This window comes from Triticum urartu, chromosome 3, assembly GCF_003073215.2.
Source record: "Triticum urartu cultivar G1812 chromosome 3, Tu2.1, whole genome shotgun sequence".
NCBI lineage: Eukaryota > Viridiplantae > Streptophyta > Magnoliopsida > Poales > Poaceae > Triticum > Triticum urartu.
In genome coordinates this window covers 524,405,802-524,418,758 of record NC_053024.1, presented here as the reverse complement: position 1 = coordinate 524,418,758, position 12,957 = coordinate 524,405,802, and positions in this window count along the sequence as shown.

Below are 12,957 nucleotides of genomic sequence, written 5' to 3'. Positions count from 1 at the left end.
CTTAAGGTACTGTAATTAACTCATTATTTATTTATATTTGTGTTAAACCTACTGTATTCCAACTTCTCTATGGTTCATACCCTCTGATACTACTCATAGATTCATCAAAATAAGCAACAACACGCGAAAAATAGAATCTGTTAAAAACCGTACAGTCTGTAGTAATTTGTAGGTTTCGACTACTTCTGGAACCCCAAAGATTCTAAAATAAATTTCTGGACGTGAAGAATTTATCTATTAATAATCTTCAAAAAGAATTAGCTAAATAGCATTCTGCAATAAAAAATGGCAGCAAATCTCGTGAGCGCTAAAGTTTCTGTTTTTTACAGCAAGATCGCAAAGACTTTCCCCAAGTCTTCCCAAAGGTTCTACTTGGCACAAACACTAATTAAAAGCATAAAACCACTTCTACACAGAGGCTAGATGAATTATTTATTACCAAACAGAATCAAAAAGCAACTAACAAAAGTAAAATTTGGTTGCCTCCCAACAAGCGCTATCGTTTAACGCCCCTAGCTAGGCATAAAAGCAAGGATAGATCTAGGTATTGCCATCTTTGGCACACAATCCATAAGTGGCTCTCATAATAGATTCATAAGGTAATTTAATTTTCTTACTAGGAAAGTGTTCCATGTCTTTCCTTAACGGAAATTGGAATCTAATATTCCCTTCTTTCATATCAATAATTGCACCAATCGTTCTAAGGAAAGGTCTACCAAGAATAATAGGACACGAAGGATTGCAATCTATATCAAGGACAATGAAATATAAGGGCACATAATTCCTATTTGCAAAAATAAGAACATCATTAATTCTTCCCATAGGTTTCTTAATGGTGGAATCCGCAAGATGCAAGTTTAAAGAACAATCATCAAATTCACGGAAACCTAGCAAATCACATAAGGTTTTAGGAATCATGGAAACACTAGCACCCAAATCACACAGAGCAAAGCATTCATGATCTTTAATATTAATTTTAATAGTAGGTTCCCACTCATCATAAAGTTTTCTAGGGATAGGAACTTCCAATTCAACTTTTTCTTCATAAGATTGCATTAAAGCATCAACGATATGTTTAGTAAAAGCCTTATTTTGACTATAAGCATGCAGAGAATTTAGCACGGATTGCAACAAGGAAATACAATATATTAAAGAGCAATTATCATAATTAAATTCCTTGAAATCCAAGATAGTGGGTTCATTGCTATCTAAAGTTTTGACCTCTCCAATCCCACTTTTATTGATTTTTGCATCAAGATCTAAAAACTCCGAATCATTGGGACGCCTTCTAACTAAAGTTGAGTCATCTCCAGTCCCATCATTATCAAGATTCATACTGCAAAACAAAGATTTAATAGGAGACACATCAATAACTTTTAGATCTTCATCATTATTATCATGGAAAGTAGAAGAACACGCTTTCACAAAGCAATCTTTCTTAGCACGCATCCTAACGGTTCTTTCTTTGCACTCATCAATGGAAATTCTCATGGCTTTGAGAGACTCATTGATATCATGCTTAGGTGGGATGGATCTAAGTTTCAAAGAATCAACATCAAGAGAAATTCTATCCACGTTCCTAGCCAACTCATCAATCTTAGACAATTTTTCTTCAATCAAAGCATTGAAACTCTTTTGCAAACTAATAAATTCTTTAATATTAGATTCAAAATTAGAGGGCATCTTATTATAATTTCCATAAGAATTGTTGTAGGAATTACCATAATTATTAGAGGAATTACTAGGAAATGGCCTAGGATTAAAATTACCTCTATATGCGTTATTACCAAAATTGTTCCTACCAACAAAATTCACATCCATAGATTCATTATTATTCTCAATCAAAGTAGACAAAGGCATATCATTAGGATCAGAAGAAACACTCTTATTAGCAAACAATTTCATAAGTTCATCCATCTGTCCACTCAAAACATTAATTTCTTCTATTGCATGCACCTTTTTACTAGCAGGTCTTTCAGTGTGCCATTCAGAATAATTAACCATAATATTATCTAGGAGTTTAGTAGCTTCTCCTAAAGTGATTTCCATAAAACTGCCTCCCGCGGCCGAGTCTAAAAGATTTCTAGAAGAAAAATTCAATCCGGCATAAAAATTATGTATAATCATCCAAAGATTCAAACCATGAGTAGGGAAATTACGGAGCATTAATTTCATCCTTTCCCAAGATTGTGCAACATGCTCATGATCTAGTTGTTTAAAGTTCATAATATCGTTCCTAAGAGAGGTGATCTTAACAGGAGGAAAATACTTAGAGATAAAAGCATCTTTGCACTTATTCCATGAATCAATACTATTTTTAGGCAAATATGGAAACCAAGATTTAGCACGATCTCTAAGCGAAAACGGAAGTAGCTTCAGTTTAACAATATCATTGTCCACATATTTCTTCTTTTGCATATCACATAAATCAACAAAGTTATTTAGATGGGTAGCAGCATCTTCACTAGGAAGGCCGGTGAATTGATATTTCATGACAAGATTCAGCAAAGCAGCATTAATTTCACAAGATTCAGCATCGGTAAGAGGAGCAATCGGAGTGCTAATAAAATCATTGTTGTTGGTATTGGCAAAGTCACACAATTTAGTATTATCTTGAGCCATCATGACAAGCAAGCGATCCAACACACAAGCAAACAAGAAGCAAGCAAAAAGAGACGAACTAGAAAAGAGAAGGGAAACGGAAAAAGAGGGTGAATAAAACGGCAAGGGTGAAGTGGGGGAGAGGAAAACTAGAGGCAAATGGCAAATAATGTAATGCGAGGGATAAGAGTTTGTGATGGGTACTTGGTATGTCTTGACTTGTGCGTAGACTCCCTCGCAACAGCGCCAGAAATCCTTCTTGCTACCTCTTGAGCACTGCGTTGATTTTCCCTTGAAGAGGAAAGGGTGATGCAGCAAAGTAGCGTAAGTATTTCCCTCGGTTTTTGAGAACCAAGGTATCAATCCAGTAGGATGCCACACGCAAGTCCCTCGTACCTACACAAACAAATAAGAACCTCGCAACCAACGCGATAAAGGGGTTGTCAATCCCTTCTCGGTCACTTACGAGAGTGAGATCTAATAGATATGATAAGATAATATTTTTTCTATTTTTATAATAAAGAAAAAAAGTAAAGATTGTAAAATAAACGGTGCAAGGAATAACTTGATAACGGAAGATTAATATGATGAGAATAGACCTGGGGGCCATAGGTTTCACTAGTTGCTTATCTCAAGATAGCATAAGTATTACGGTGGAAGAACAAATTACTGTCAAGCAATTGATAGAAAAGCAAATAATTATGAGAATATCTAGGCATGATCATGTATATAGGCATCACATCTGTGACAAGTAGACCGACTCATGCTTGCATCTACTACTATTACTCCACACATCGACCGCTATCCAGCATGCATCTAGAGTATTAAGTTCATAAGAACAGAGTAACGCATTAGGTAAGATGACATGATGTAGAGGGATAAACTCAAGCAATATGATATAAACCCCATATTTTTATCCTCGATGGCAACAATACAATACGTGTCGTTTCCCTTTCAGTCACTCGGATCGAGCACCGCAAGATTGAACCCAAAGCTAAGCACTTCTGTCATTGCAAGAAAGATCAATCTAGTAGGCCAAACCAAACTGATAATTCGAAGAGACTTGCAAAGATAACCAATCATGCATAAAAGAATTCATAGAAGATTCAAATATTGTTCATAGATAGACTTGATCATAAACCCACAATTCATCGGATCTCGACAAACACACAGCAAAAAGAGTTACATCAAATAGATCTCTAAGAAGATCGAGGAGAACATTGTATTGAGATCCAAAGAGAGAGAAGAAGCCATCTAGATACTAGCTATGGACCCGAAGGTCTGAAGTGAACTACTCACACATCACCAGAGAGGCCATGGAGTTGATGTAGAGGCCCTCCGTGATCGATGCCCCCTCCGGCGGAGCTCCGGAAAAGGCCCCAAGATGGGATCTCTTGGGTACAGAAGGTTGCGGCGGTGGAAATAGGGTTTCATGGTGCTGCTGGATGTTTTTCGGGTATATGAATATATATAGGAGGAAGAAGTAGGTCGGTGGAGCAAAGAGGGGCCCACGAGGGGGGAGGGCGCGCCCAGGGGTGTAGGCGCGCCCCCTGCCTCGTGGCCGCCTCGTTGATTGCTTGACGTCCACTCCAAGTCCTCTGGATCACGTTTGTTCCAAAAATCACGCGCCCGAAGGTTTCATTCTGTTTAGACTCCGTTTGATATTCCTTTTCTGCGAAACACTGAAATAGGCAAAAAAACAGCAATTTGCACTGGGCCTTGGGTTAATAGGTTAGTCCCAAAAATAATATAAAAGTGTAAAATAAAGCCCATTAACATCCAAAACAGAATATATAATAGCATGGAACAATCAAAAATTATAGATACGTTGCAGACGTATCAACCATATGTTGTACATCGCACACACCTTCATCTGGCTACCCGTTTCTTTTGTTCCTCCTCATCGAAAATGGTTAATTGAACTGAATTGTATGCCCTGAATCGCACACGCAACTAAAATCTGAACCGTGTTTGATGCATTCATCATCGCAAACGTTTTGCACCTTTTTTGATGGGTTTTTTACACCACCGTTTGCGATTATTGCATCGCACATAGTTTCGTCGAAGGGTCTCTGATCGTAGTGTCGCGTGCAGCATTCTGCAGTAGTGAATTCTTATCAGCAAGGGGTGGCTTCCCATCCGCTAGCCTAGTCGAATAGAACGCAGAAGTTAAGCGTGCTCGGGCTGGAGTAGTCCAAGGATGGGTGACCCGGTGGGAAGTTGCATATCTCAAGCTTCATTTAAATGCCATGACACGGTCATTATAGAGATAGAATATATCTCTATAGTGACCTATCATGGAAATTATATAAACCTTGGGATCCTTGTTTTGCTTATTTGTAGACTATGTTTTTATGGGTTATTTTTTGCTCTGAAAAAATAAAGAATGATTGACTTTACCTGTCATGGAGATTATATAAACCTACTATGTTTTTATGGGTTATTTTTTGCTCTAAAAATTAAAGAATGATTGACTTGACCTGTCATGGCGATTATATAAACCTTTTTCAGGTTGCATGCAGGGTATAGGGGGCAGGGTGTTCTTCTCGAGCATGTCTCCCTTGTGCGTCTTATAGACGCGGCACATATCTGTGGACTCCCCGAGGTATATGTACTATCCTTGACCGACAATTAGGGGGGGCCACACAATCAATCCGTTGGCCCAACAACGAGAAGGGTTTGACCATGATGGTTTCCTATTGATACTAGTAAGGTACATGTGCATTGCACGCATGAGATTTGGTAACCAAATTATGAATAAATACCACACTATAGCATGTAAGCTTTGAGTCATATATGCATGATGTAGATATTGTTTTAATTCTTATAGTTCATATCTCATCCAAAATCAATTAGTTTTATAAAAAAATCTATTTTAAGAATCATGGAATTGTGCACTGTAAAGCATAAAGTAAAAACAAAAAGTGACAATTCATTTAGAAAAAAAGTTTGGGAAATTAAGATATGGAAGATTCTAGAGAACAAAGGAGAAGTGCTTGTGTTTTGAGGTTTGTGCATTATGCTTAAGTTCAACCATGGAGTCTTCTAGATTGTACATGTGGCAGAATCTGGTGGAATGTAGATGATATCCAACAGCCAGTAGTGCTCGGATTTGGCATCTCTGTACCATCGGATTGGCTTCATCCAATGACCAACTTTCAAAGTTATTCGCACACTATATAGGGGCATAGATATAGATGTGTCCCATGCTAGACCAAATAAAGTCTGAGCGCATGCGTGGGACGACCCCCCCCCTGCCGCCGCCACATCGAAGTTGGGAAACCGACATTGTGCGTATTGAACCAGGCTTGGAGTCGGGTACGGTGTTCGGTTTGTAATGTAGTTGGTGGCCCATCGAAGTTGTGCATTCGGTATTTAAACACATCACACACCACCGTACCCATACATATTTTTGGCCCGCATGCAGTGTATACGAGGTCTTCTGATCGACCACGTCTCCCTTGTGCGGTTTTTTGTGATGACACGCATATCTATGGGCTCCCCGAGTGTATATATATCATCCCTTTGACTGATAATGAGGGGTATGTGTTGGCCATGAATGGATTCCTCCTAGTTCGTGTTAGGGCCGGTCATCGTCACATGTCGCTCAACCAAAGCTCGAGCTCATGCGTTGTCAGGATTCCCTCCCACATGCTTGGATTGCTGGGTTCGGCCTACATCATACCCTGCGTATCTTGTCCTTAACTACCTTGCCTTCATGGTTGTTGTCTGTATCGAGAGGTAGGCACCACATCTAAATTTTACATTATCCTATATTGAAAACACACATCACTACTTCCCAACGTACATCATTTTGGGCCGCATGCAAGAGGTGTTGGTTTTGTGGTCCCTCTCGTGCGATTTTTATGATGGTTCAATCTATTGGCCCAAGCGGTTTATCGACAACAACAGTTATCGTTTAACCAAACAATAGATTCGTTGGTCCGTCTTATGGTAGGTCATGGCGACATGCATGTATGACCAAAGTATCGATCATTACGTGCATCCGCCCCGCTGACATGAAGTGGGAGGTGGTGCGCCAAGCATCCTAGCTAGGTACAACATTATGTCATGATATATATATATATCCAAGGGTGCTTTAGGGTTTGCGAGGCAGGTGCCACCAAAGTTATGCATTGTGTATTTAAAGTTTTAAACATCCCCAATAATCCTACATATATTTTGCCACTTCCAGGTGGTTCTTGACTTCTAGCCCCTCTCATCGATCTTCGACGACGCGCCCAACCGTGGGCCCGCATGGTCAAAGTTGTGCATTTGAATTTTGAACATCACAAACCACCCTTTTCACTCATATATATTTGGGCCACATGCTGGTGTGGCTGTCTTCTAACCCTCTCTAACGTTTTTTTGCTGCAAAGACTCTGATGACGCTCAACGGACACAGGTATAATATCTTAACCGTGTGTGATACAAGTGCATTGTGAATCACCACGCCTATGCAAGCGCGAGCAAAGGTGGAGGTACTGGCTCAACCGTGTGCGATGCAAGTGCGCTGTAAAATCACCACGGCCGTGCAAGCGCGAGCAAAGGGTGGAGGTACTGGCTTAACCGTGTGCCATGCAAGTGTGCTATAAAATCACCACCTGTGCAAACTAAAGGCGGGTAAGTTTATTTGGAAATTAGGATGAATCGTGTGCGATAGACCCGCTAGCTAGAAATGTAAAAACAAACTACCCGCCTTGAGCATTGCAAAAATCGACGGTTCCGCCACTTTTCCTTATTATCATATATGCATATTGTTATTGGACCATGTACGATCTTGGGCACTCCCGCCCCGCATCAATTCCTTTACCCAAATTTTAGTAGCCGTTGTACTTCAACTGTCACCCACACTCCTCTAGCACCGACCTTATAGTAAAATTGCAGTAGCCGAGGCATTTGAACCGTCTCCCTCCCTCATCCACCACCATCTCCACCCACCATTACTAAAAAAATTAGTAGCCGCGGCGTATCCCCAAACCCCCCCCCCCCTCAACAGTCCCCCACCCGCCCCACTCCCCCCTTGAACCCTAGCTCGCAGCCGCCGGCGCCGCCGGCAACCCCTGCTGGTCTGTCCGTTCCTCCTAGCTTAGATAATAAAGTTCAGGTTACCATGCGATTCCCATACCGTCGCCCCACTCCCCTGAGTTTTAAGATGAGGCCTGCGGTGTCCCTCCCCGCCAGATCCACATCCCCTGCTCCAGAATGTCACAGCCTAAGCTCGACCACGTATCCCGGGGAGCCCGACGAGCATTCGGCCAAGAAGAGGTTTATCATGGCCTCTCCGACGAGCATTGGCAAGGTAGCCGCCGTTCGCCCCAACCAGTCGATCCTAGAGCAACACGTCGGCGTGGAAGACGGCGAAGACGTTGACTACGTTGCCATGCCAAAGGCTTCGTGTCAGCGGGCTAGCGTATTACTGTATCTTGGGAAAGCTGGCTACGACATCAAGCTCGTCCACAGTGATGGCTTCACGCGGGCCATGTCACAGGTTAACTAGTCCATCCCCAACCCCTCTGGTTCAACCATTGTTGATATCTTCGACGGCCCTGCCGCTGATCTCCTCCGCCAAGCGGTCAAGGATTTGCGATCTTTATACGCCATCGAGCCAATTTTTCATTTCTGAAGGACACGTTCTACGGTGGCGGCTTGGGATCCTCAATTGCCAAGTCAGATATTATCGACCACAACCATGAGGAGGGCACCCATGAAGGTTCTTCCAAGGTGAAACAGCCCATCTATGACATCAGATAGCGCACCATGGGTTTGTGCTCTTCCAACTGGAAGGATCCCGTTCATGAAATGTTAGGCAACATTCTATCAGCAAATCTTACCTTTTCTAGCTTGCCAACCCATACCCTTTATTGTAGTAGCATTTGTCGTGCGGTGATTTAACTGTGCTGTGTTTAATTATTTCAGTTATGCAAAAATGTATTGTTCAATAGGGCTATGTGATGTTTAAGTATGAATTGTCCACTCTAGTTTCACGAATGGCTATATTTGGTTGTTTATAGTGAGTATATGCCTTGTTTATCTGTATTTGGTTGTTAGGTTGGTTGGAGTGAGCATTTTTCTAGTTATCGAGCAGATGCCTTGTTTATATGTATTTGGTTCTTAGTTTGGTTGCACTAAGCAATTGTCCAGTTATCAAGCAGATGCCTTGTTTATCTGTATTTGGTTGTTAGGTTGCTTTTTTAGCATTTATCTAGTTATCAAGCAGATGCCTTGTTTATCTGTATCTGCTTGTTAGGTTGGTTGTAGTGAGCATTTGTCCAGTTTTCAAGCATATGCCATGTTTATCTGTATTTGCTTGTTAGGTTGGTTGAAGTGAGACTCTGTCAAGTTTTCAATGGCTATATTTGGTTGTTATACTGGTCATTTATGCCTTGTTTATTTCAGTCATTCACAATGTGTTGTTCATTGTGTGCAAGTCGGAACTGTGTCGCTCGACTACATCAATACCAGTTTGAACGGCTATATTTGGTTCCAATTATTCCTGGTGTAGTTAACACATGCCCTTTATTTCAATTTTACACATTTATCCAGTGTCATGTTTAAGCATTACCTACGTTCTATTCATTTTCAACAATACCAGTTTGAATTGCAATATTTGATGGTTGTTAAGCCTGCTGTCGGTAACATTGCCTTCCATTTTATATCTGCTTTAACATCATGCTGAAACCAACACATTCAAGCCTTCATTTGGAGATGATGTTGTTTACCTTTGCTATATTTGTTTGATTTTAAGGTTGTTGTACTTATCATGCCTTTCTACTACTTATGCAAGACAACAACGGGAGTGGCCACCATTTTCCGCCGTGGTTAGCTTCATCCCTCGGCTTGTACTCCCCCCATCGTTCCATAATGTAGTGCATATAGATCCAGGACTGGACACTTGTTAGCTTCTAATATTGACCTGTTGCTTGTAGGTACATATGCCCTTGGTAAGGATCCACGCATCGACCCTTTTGCGTATGGGGCAATGAGATATTCATGAACAAGCACCAAGTGAGGAAACTGATAAGGATTATTAGCAAAAAGATACGAATGGTGGAAAGCAAATTATTTGTTTATGCTCTATCCAACACAACAGTGAGCTATAGGATGGTAACTACAAACTCTGCATCCTTCTCTTTTTACTGCCCATAAATGAGTTGTTAGACAACAATGTCTGAATCTTTTTCGTTCGAAGTGGTTCCTGAAAGTGCTAGTGATCGACTAGAGGGGGGTGAATAGGCGATTTTTATGAAAGTCTTCAGAACATGTGAGTTTCGAAGACAAACGATAGAAATAAACCTATTATCATGCAGCGGAAGGTAGAATACACTAGGCAAACCATAGTCATGTATTCAATGAAGTGAAAGTACAATGACAAATAGCAGCTAGGCAGTAAGGATCAGGTAGGAAGATGTTAAGAAGCCAATCAGTACATGTAATCACTTAGTGAAGTCAAATGGTGATGCTATCGTACAATGACTTCACAAGAACCAATAGTAAGTAAGGGAAGGGAAGGATGAAACCAGTGACTCGTTGAAGACAATGATTTGTTGGACTAGTTCAAGTTGCTGTGACAACTGTACGTCTGGTTAGGGAGGCTGAGATTCAACTCAGAAGACCTCGTCTTCACCTTATTCCCCTTGAGCTAAGGACACCCAGTCCTCACCCAATTACTCTGGTAAGTCTTCAAGGTAGACTTCCAAACCTTCACAGACTTCGTTCACCGGCGATCCACAATGACTCTTGGATGCTCAGAACGCGACGCCTAACCGGCTGGAGGATTCATAGTCCTCAAGTGTAATAAGTCTTCAGATCACACAGACAAGAAGACTTAAGTGATGCCTAACACTCTTTGGCTCTGGGTGGTTAGGGCTTTATCCTCTCAAGGAATTCTCTCTCAAAGGCTTCGAGGTGGGTTGCTCTCAAACGACAAAAGCCGTACTTTAACTCTGAGCAGCCAACCGTTTATGGTTGTAGGGGGTGGGCTATTTATAGCCACTAGGCAACCCGACCTGATTTGTCCGAAATGACCCCGGGTCACTAAGGAACCGACATGTGTTCCAACGATCATATTTCAAACACACGCGGCAGCTTTACTTGGGCTACAAGCAAAGCTGACTTGTCCAACTCTGAACAAGATTCGCTCTCATAGTCTTCACTCGAAGACATAGGATTTTGGTTAAGCATCACTATAGTCATTTTGAATGGTTTTCTTGGACCCCACTTAACAGTACGGTGGTTCCTATGACTCAACAAAGAAGAAAAAGAACTACGAAAGATCTAAGTCTTCGCGCTCCATAGTCTTCATGCGATGTCTTCTCTTGTCATAGTCTTCAAGGTGAATGTCTTCACTTACCACCTTTGACTTCAATGTCATCATACATTTTTAGGGGTCATCTCTGGTAGGAAAACCGAATCAATGGGGGACTTCTACCTATGTTATCCTGCAATTCTCACTAACACATTAGTCCCTCAACTAGGTTTGTCGTCAATACTCCAAAACCAACTAGGGGTGGCACTAGATGCACTTACAATCTCCCCCTTTTTGATGATTGATGACAAACTAGTTGAAGTTTTCAACGGGGAATATAATATGTGAAATTGTAAAGGATAAGGAATTGTCTTCATAAGTTGCAAAGGCTCCCCCTGAAGATGTGCATATAAGTAATTTGCTTTTGGAATGCAAATGCACATGGCAGGTTGTACTTGTGGAGATCCTCTTCAACTTATGATGACAATTCATCATGCATGAAGGGTATGTGAAGATAATGACATGCATAATGAAAAATGGACGTCTGCAAAATGATCTAAGTGCGGAATTTATCGTCGGACATGCGGGATTTATCATCGCATCACAAAATAGCAAATAAGTAGCAGACGACCATCGAGTTTAAGTGTTACAACTCAAAGAACCAAATGTATCAAAGCGAGAGTTGTAAACACTAGGCAAAACATAAAGTAACCGCCCATATGGACCCGCTTGAAGACTATCAAACTCATATGCTTCTCCCCCTTTTGTCAGTGAGGACTAAAAAGGTTTGAAGACATAGAGCAGCTACTCGTTCCCATGAAGAGTAGGTGAAGCAGCAGGGTCGTCGGTGGTGTTCGGCGGTGTAGAAGAACTTGGGGCAGTGTCGAGGCGTGCAGAAGTAGGGGGCGGTGAAGTGGCGTCATCTTCGTCCTCGATCACTCTAGCATTCATAGTTGCCGCAGAGGAAGAGAACTCAGAGTCTTCAAGAGATGGAGTTCGTCGTAGCACAGTCCTTTGGGGAGGTTTGGAGTCAAACTTGAAACGTCCAGAGAAGCCATCCTCTTGAAGATCATCCTCAGAACACATAAGCGTCAGCCCTTTCCATGTACGCCGATAGGTTTCATGGGCAACGAAGGCATTCTTGGTGGCAAGATTGCGAATGCGGTTGACATCCACCAAGAGGCTGTGCATTTGGCGCTTCAGCCAGTCATGATGCCTATCATGTTTCTGATGAAGAGCAACCAGAAGCTCTCGGTTATTGAGAACACGAGATCGCTTCTTGGGTCGATGGGCAATAGTGCTTTCAGTGGCTTCAGTAAGGGCATGATGAGGTGCACGTGTAGTACCAGCCAGAGGATAAACACGAGTGACTGCTTCAACTCCTTCAATGTTCTGAGTGAAACTTTGATGCTCCGCATTCTGAAGACTAAGAGGTTCTTTGGCAGGCTCTGGATAAATGGCTTCAACGGACATATCCACATCAGGCAGAAAGATCCGATGATTGCGAGCAGATGGCTGATATGAGATAGCTGAGTGGAGTTTAATCAGCCGCATTATCCATGGAGCGTAGAACTTCAAGCCAAAAAGATCATATCCTGATGCAGCAAGTTGGCGAATGAAGAAGTCTTGTGCATTGAAGCATTTTCCATAGAGAATATAGAAGACCAAAGTCTTCATTGCACCTTCCAATTTTGCATGTGGAGAATGTCCTTTGATGGGCCAAAGAGTTCGCCATAGAATGTGATAGATAGTCCTTGGCAGATACTCCAGGTCTTCAACAAAGAACTCCTTAGGATATGCAGCATCTTGTGGCAAAGGCTTCATCATACTGAGCATCTGACTCATGTTCGGTTCAGGCTTGTGAAAGATGCTCTCCATAGCTTCACTGTGAAGCTGACAGCCAGGTTCATAGAGATCTCCAGGAGTGGGCAGACCAGTGAGCTCAATGATATCAAAGGCTTTGGCTTCGTGATGAACATTTCCTGTCATCCACTCAAGGACCCAAGTCTTTGGATCTCTGTTGTAACCACGTATGTGAAGTGTGGCATAAAATTGGAGCAGCAACTCTTCGTTCCAGTGCTCTTGGTCGGTGATGAAGGGCAGCAATC